We start from the raw sequence: 7476 nt of genomic DNA, 5'->3' as shown, positions 1-7476 counted from the left end.
AGTGGCAAACGGTTCCGTATGGCATACTAACCTACCGCAACACACAACAATATCTGTCCACCAAAAAAAGCCTAATTAACGCAAAATACAGTACACGGGATTGTGATAACTATGATAACTATGCAAGACACCTGACTGAAGGCACAAATCCGGATGAGAGATGTAAATATGATCCAATAGAGTGTTCTTTTTGGTTGTTGGTGTGGTGATCAGTTGCGTGTATCCTTTAGATTGAAACAATTCCAGAACAGTTTTTTTCCCTGCACAGAGATCCTCATTAAAATCTCCACAGATTATTACAGGATGTTCGTCCACGATGTCCAAATAATCCAGCAGACTCTTCAAGTTTTCCAGGAATCCTTCGAATCCGTAGTGTGGTGGCCTGTAGACAGCAGCGATTGTCGCTTTGATCGGGCTATCTACTTTGATGACGACATACTCCAGATCAGTCACATCTTGTATAAACTGCCTAGCCTGAGCTGATATATGCTCTTTGCAATAGATTGCGACTCCACCACCAGCTTTCTGTGCAATTTCTTGGTGTGTCGAGTAGGAGACATGTCTGTTACGCAGAAACATGTTGTATCCTTCCAATTGGACGTGAGGTGTAGTGAATGATCCGGTCAGGTGAGTTTCCGTCATGCAAAGAATATCCGATAGAAGCAGTTCATGATGGCATCTGATGTCTTCAATGTGGGATGAAAGTCCTTCTGTTGTGATGAATGATTTTAATCGTTTGATCCATGTTGGTTTCCCTCACCTGCTGCAAAAGTGGCATGATTCCTTCGAATGTTGCTCTGGTCATGTTATCCAACGAGGCTGTTACTACAGGATCAGCATATATCTTCTTCTCATTGAAGTCTGTGATGTGCAATCCACGAAGTGAGGTCGTTCTGCTGAGGGCAACGTAGGCCATTCCCGGCTCGAAAATCTTCTTCAGTGACACCACGGCATTCTCCATTGTCATGCCTTGGACTTTGTGAGCTGTGCAGGCGTAGGCTAACTTGATGGGGAATTGTCGACGAACTGCTCCTTTCCTAAGAGTTTCTTCGGATCTCTCGATGTAAACTAAGTCGTCTTCTTCACCTTGCACCCTTTTGCGGTGTTTCTTGCCTGCGTTCGGATTGTCGAGCTGAAGTCCTAACATTTGCACGGTGTCGATTCCATCTTTTGTCTTATTGACAATGTTTGCAATCTTTCCAAAACACCCGTTGACAATTCCATCTTCAACATCCAGATTCCTAGTCACCATTATGCGTACTCCCAACGCAATTTGTACGGTGTCAGGCAAGTCGTCCTTTTTTCCGGTGATGGGCTTCATTTGTCTCTTCATCCCTCCTGTTCTTGGGTTTTTCCTGTAGTCTTCTGCATCAATGGTAATGATGTCAGTGTGAAGAGCATGGATTGTTTTAGTATTGTGTTCGTGAACTTCCTTGTTGGTGGCAAATATGTGCAGTGCATCACACGGGCAGTCTTTGGGGTCCTTCACAGCCTGGAGTAGCAAAGCTCTATCTTCTTCGGCAAGATCGTCGGTCTTCTTCTTCACCCGTAGACGGTTTAAAAGTTGGGCAAACGCCAGGTCTTCTTTCTGACGCATGATCTCGGTGAGGGTAATCATTTGGAAATGTTCTTTCCAGAAGTCCAAAACATCCTCTTCATACATGCAGAGTGGTTTGGCTTTACCCAGAGGTGGCAGTTGGTAAAAATCGCCCACGGCGAGGACAGAGATTCCCCCGAAAGGTTTCTTGCTGCCTTTTGATTTGCTGACATCTCCAGTTTATGTAGGCAAAAAGATCCTTCGAAATCATGGACACTTCATCGATGATAAGGATCTCCACGTCGCGTAGTCTTGCTCGTAGTTCATCAAGGGCATTTCCAAGCCCTTGATACGGTGGCTTCAGATTCCTTGGAAGTTTTAAGATGGAATGCAGAGTTTTACCGGATATGTTGAATGCTGCCGTTCCAGTAAACGCACTCAAGAGCACCGTAGGCACGGATAGATCTCCTTCCTCCCGTAGTCGAGGCAGTTGTCGCAGAATCTTGGTCGCTTCAGTGTATATGCACTTGATGACGTGTGATTTGCCACATCCAGCACCACCTGACATGAAGTAGAAAAACTGTTCCGGATTCTGACCCCACACACGCTTCTGACACCACTCGCAGATCGTGTAGAATATGGCTGCCTGCGTCTCGTTTAGACTTCTGAACATCTTCCTAACAAATTCGATGCTCATCTGCGGGGCCTCTATTTGTGGCACGACTCCATCTCCATGTTCAAGAATCTGAAATTCTGGGACATCATCTTGTACATCCTCATCATCTGGATTGATGTCTTGTCGTTCTGCAACGCACTCTAAACAATCCACTTCAATTTCAGGTGCAAAGGCGGCCCATGCGTTCTCGGGTGGCCCTTGCTGTTGCAGCTGATCGAACGCCTTATCCACCTCGTCGCTGTGTTTTTCAAACTTTTCCTTGAGTGCTTGCACTACGCCGCAGACAGGGAAAAGCAAACCAGGATTTGTCCAGGGTAGTTCCACCTTTGCACTCTTGTAAAATGTCTCATATGTCGGAAATCTAGGCGGTTTTAGCTGTTCGTTGCTTCGATGTGGCATATAAAGCTTAAGCAATCTACCGTAAAACTTTTCGGGTTGTTTTTCCTCCGAAAAACGTGCATATCTAATAACTGCAGCCTTTCCAGTTCTTTTCTGAAAAAAACCCATGCCGTTGAGCAGCTGGTGAACGTTCTTGCCTTTCGTTTGTTGACCGTACACGATGCGGCACTCCGAAGCAAATTCTGCCAGACACATCTTTTCAAAGTCACGCGTTTGAGGCCTTGCTCTGTATTTATCCATCATCCCTGACATCCACACATCCTCCGAATCGGGATTTTTATTTTGTAGGACGCTTAGGGGAAGACTCATCTTTAGTGCGTCATCATCCGTCGGTAGAAACACAACACTTCGTGAACACTTCTTCAACGGTAAGCTGCATGTTCGTGCCACAGACTCTTGAGCGCTAACTTGCCTGTGTTTGGAGTAGGCTTGCATTATCTGCTTCATTTCATCTTCCTCGCTAACGTTTGTTTCACGCACACTCTTGATTACGTTCTTAAGTAAATCGCCCATTTCATGCTCCGGCTTGGAAATATACGAAAGCATATACATAACGCAGCTAAAAGCGTCAAGAACGAACTGAATGTCCATATTAGCGTTCCATGCCCTCAACAAATCGGGATTGTATCCATTCACCCAAGACTCCTTTGGATCACGCTTCAGCAGAATCACGTTGGCATTGGACAGTGCTTTGACGTTCTCATTGTAGTCATCGATGGACAACTTACTCTTTGTCAGTAGGTCTGACAAGCTGTCAAAGGAGGCTTGGGGGTCATTCAACTGATCCCACACCGGCTTGAGTTTTGCCCTGGCTTCGCTCATTGCCTTTTGAGCAGCCTCCCGTCTCAACTTCCTTCTTTCTGCTTGTTTTTGGGCTTTCTCATGCTCTTCTTCAGGTTGCTGTGGTTGTTTAGATGCAAACATGCAGCTTCCAGATGGAGAAGTGTCTGTGTCATCCTCTTCTTCAGGACGCTGTGGTCGCGGACGAGTAATCGTGGTGCTAGACACCGGTAGTTTGGGGAACCCAAATCGACACAATAGATTTCCCTTCTTACAGGACTTTGAATGGTTCCTGCTGTGAAGCTGGACCTCTGTGACGATCTTGTGAAGCTCAGGATCAGCTGAGGGATCGGGCAACTGGCAGGTTATGTTGTGGTCAATAAAGTCACAAACATCCTTATCAGAGTCCTTTTCAAACTCGGGTGCGTCCTTTATCCAAACAAGAAGATGGATATGTGGGCTTCCTCTAGCTTGAAACTCCACTCGGTAAAAGTAGTCCTCAACTTTACCAATGGGTTGGGCAGGTGACAAAAGCAGATGAGTCATTAGCGCATCCACCCGCTTCTCAAACAAACGCATGACAGTCACAGGATTGCTTCGGAGGATTTCACACTTTGTCGTCCAGTCAAGCTCGGAAAAGTCGACGTGTTCACCTTGCTGGGCCTTGATTGCTGTAATTACTTCAGGCCATCTCATTTCGGCTGCACTGAATGTGCAAAAAAACGTAGGGGTTCCTAACTGTCTTATCATAGCCTGTAGATCCCTCAAAGTTTTCTCCCAATACGACGGAGAGCCTCTCAGTGGTTGCATGAACCGTGTGGCGTCTCTGTTGTGAACCAGTCTTTCAATCTCCCGGTTGTCTTGAAGCAGCCTGTTTGAAATTCTTCGGCCGTCTCTTGTGACAGGTTTGCCTTTTCGCAACTGAATAGACATGCTGTTTCTAGCCAGTTGCGTTTCTGTTACAAACTGCGCAAAGAAAAGATAACTCTGATCTTTTGCGAAACGCGTGTCCACGCTGAACAATCTCGCGTTGAAATACATACTGGGAGATATTGAAATTTGTCTTTCTTCGTCAATGGAATTCTGTCCAGTGGGGAATTGAACAGGGAACGCCATGGCTTCCAGCTTTGGGATTTTGAAAAATCCAACAGGCTTCTGTCCTTGTGCAGGTGCGATACTAAATATTCCCTCACCATACGACAAGATCTCCTGTCCGATGTCGGGCAGCTGCATGCACGTGTCTAATGTGAGCCCGGGTCGAAGCTCATCCTTTTCCTCGACGCTAACATGTTGCTCATCCTGCTCAGCAACATTGACTTCTTGTTGCATCTCAGAGACTTCAGCTTCCTCGTCTAGGTGACTTTCAGAGACATCAGCTTCATCATCTTGGAGACTTTCAGATACAGCAGTTTCTCTTATGGAGATATCCCTGTATTCCGAATGCATTGCTTTCAGCTTCGATAAAGCTGCAAGCACATTATGCATGTTTACCGTGTGGAACTGCTGGTATCCTTTAAACTTAACGTGTCTCTTCAGCTTCACCTGCAGCAGCTGGGCCTCACTTCTTGGTCTTGGCAGAGAGTTGACAGTCTTCTCCATCTCGGAGGGCACACACACAACGGCACCACGTACTGCTCTCTGCTGTCCTTTGGGTAATGCAACTATTTTTGCAAATGGTAAAATTTTTGCTATGAGTTGACGTTCAAGGACATTTAGTTCATCCAATTCCGCAGGGATTGGTGGTCAAGTCAAGTCAAGTCATCTTCATTTATATAGCGCTTTTAACAACGTAGATTGTTTCAAAGCAGCTTCACAGAGATAAGCGTATAATTTAAGGTAACAGAGATTGTTTTGGCTTTATAGCAGAGTTAAGTTATTTTCCATCTAAAGTTAGTTTTGATTGATTTGCTTCCGTCGCAACGATCATTTGTTATTAAATTAGGGTCCGCTAAGACGACACCATTCCCTCTACACAGACTTTAAGCGCGAACCTGTGAGAAACGCTGATGGCGTTCACATGCGCATTTAGAATGGGTTCTATAGTTATGTGCATTTGAAAATACGCAGGTTTGGAATTCCCTACAAGCCAAGCCTAAACAAAGTACTTGTCTTTCCTTATAAATTTTGATAAAGAATTTTATTTTATTTTGTTGCTTTGGGGTAGGAACGCGAAACGAATTTTCCCGACAACGCCTTATCTGTAGAGTGGTAGAGGGATCCTCCATAGGGAGAGACTAGTTGGCACTTCAGCACTGCGTTGTCATCGGGTCCAGGCGCAGGTCCTTCGTCAGAACTGGATATGGCCCGGATCCGGCAGGCTGCAGGAAAACTTTGGGATAAACACAGACACTAAAATTAGCGTAGATGCCATTCTTCTCATGATGTAACGAGTACATCAGGATTTATGGGAAGTGTTCCCGGTTCCGGCTGACCTAATCTATGCAGCCTAACATTAAATTATAGAAGTCTATAATGTATTATGTGAATGCTAGGTCAAAGAGATGTGTCTTTAATCTGGCTTTGAACTGACAGAGTGTGTCTGCTTCCCGGACAATGGTAGGAAGACTGTTCCAGAGTTTTGGTGCTAAATAGGAAAAGGATCTACCGCCAGCAGTCGATTTTGATATTCTAGGTATTATCAACTGGCCGGAATTTTGAGATCGCAATAGACGTGACGGACTATAATGCGTTAAGAGCTCGCTCAAGTACTGCGGAGCTAAACCATTTAGTGCTTTGTAGGTAATCAGCAATATTTTAAAATTTATGCGATGTTTAATAGGGAGCCAATGCAGTTTTGACAGAACTGGGCTAATATGGTCATACTTCCTGGTTCTGGTAACTCAAGTTTGTTGGCTGCTGCAATTGAAGACATCTGTCCTCTCTTGAGGTGGCTGTCACAAGTGTGGCAAATCCATTCCTGTCTTCTCTCTTCTGGAACTATGCAGGAACCTGAGCAGGCATTATCACAAGCGTGAACATACTTCCCGGTTAGGCAAGACGCTGCAACATGAACGTTTTTGTTATAACTTGTTCTATTACAGACCTTGACTTGATTAGGAAACAGGGCTCTGTGACAGACTGTGCAGACATGTGTAGGGCCATGCTGAATCTTACACCGGAATGCATGTATGGCACTTTCCATCACTTTGTTAACACAAGGCTGGGGTGTTTCCTGGCTGGGACGGATGTACGGTTTATATTTCTTTTTGATCCGCAGTGCGCATTGCAATCGATGAAGAACGTGATATGTAACATCACTGGCACATTTCTGGGTCTTGCGTAGTGTACATCGCAGGATGTGATGTGCTCTGAACTCTGGGTCACCTGCATATCTCTTAACCATGCAGGCTTTCATTTTCCGCTGGAAGAGAGTATCTGTGCTGTACCTCTTCTTAATGTACTCTTTCTTCTTCTTTTGGAAGAGAGCATCTGTGCTGTACCTCTTCTTACTGTATTCTTTCATCTTCTTCTGGAAGAGAGCATCTGTGCTGTACCTCTTCGTCATGTTTTCTTTCATCTTCTTCTGGAAGAGAGCATCTGTGCTGTACCTCTTCTTCATGTTTTCTTTCATCTTCTTCCGGAAGAGAGCATCTGTGCTGTACCTCTTCTTCATGTTTTCTTTCATCTTCCTCTGGAAGACGGTATCCGTGCTGTATCTTCTCACTATAGACCATTTAATTTGGTTTCGGAAGAGAACATCTTGATTATACTTTACCTTATTTGCTTCTTTTTTCTTTGATTGGTATTGCAAAGAAGCGGCATACCTCCGTCTCTCACAATCCCTTTTTTTATGTTTCCTGGTGGCATAACGTGCAGCCGGGTTCTTAGGTAGGTTCTCTGCCTTTTTTTGACATTTTAAATGTTTTACGCAATTCTTTTCTTCTTCTGTGCTTATTTGTTTTATCTGCCACATCTCGGTTTTCAGCTCCTGAGCCAACAAGATTTACTTTGGCTCCAACATTTGTTGCTGGTTCTGGTAGAGCTGAAATCACTTGTGATACCTGTTCACAAACAGATGTTGAAGGCAGTTGGACAGACAGCTCTGTTTCAAAAGACACAGGCATGAATTCATAGCTGGTCTCAT

This window comes from Squalius cephalus, assembly GCF_949319135.1.
Source record: "Squalius cephalus genome assembly, chromosome: 24".
Classification (NCBI taxonomy): domain Eukaryota; kingdom Metazoa; phylum Chordata; class Actinopteri; order Cypriniformes; family Leuciscidae; genus Squalius; species Squalius cephalus.
The sequence above is the reverse complement of the archived record's forward strand: the minus strand, read 5'-3'. Positions refer to the sequence as shown.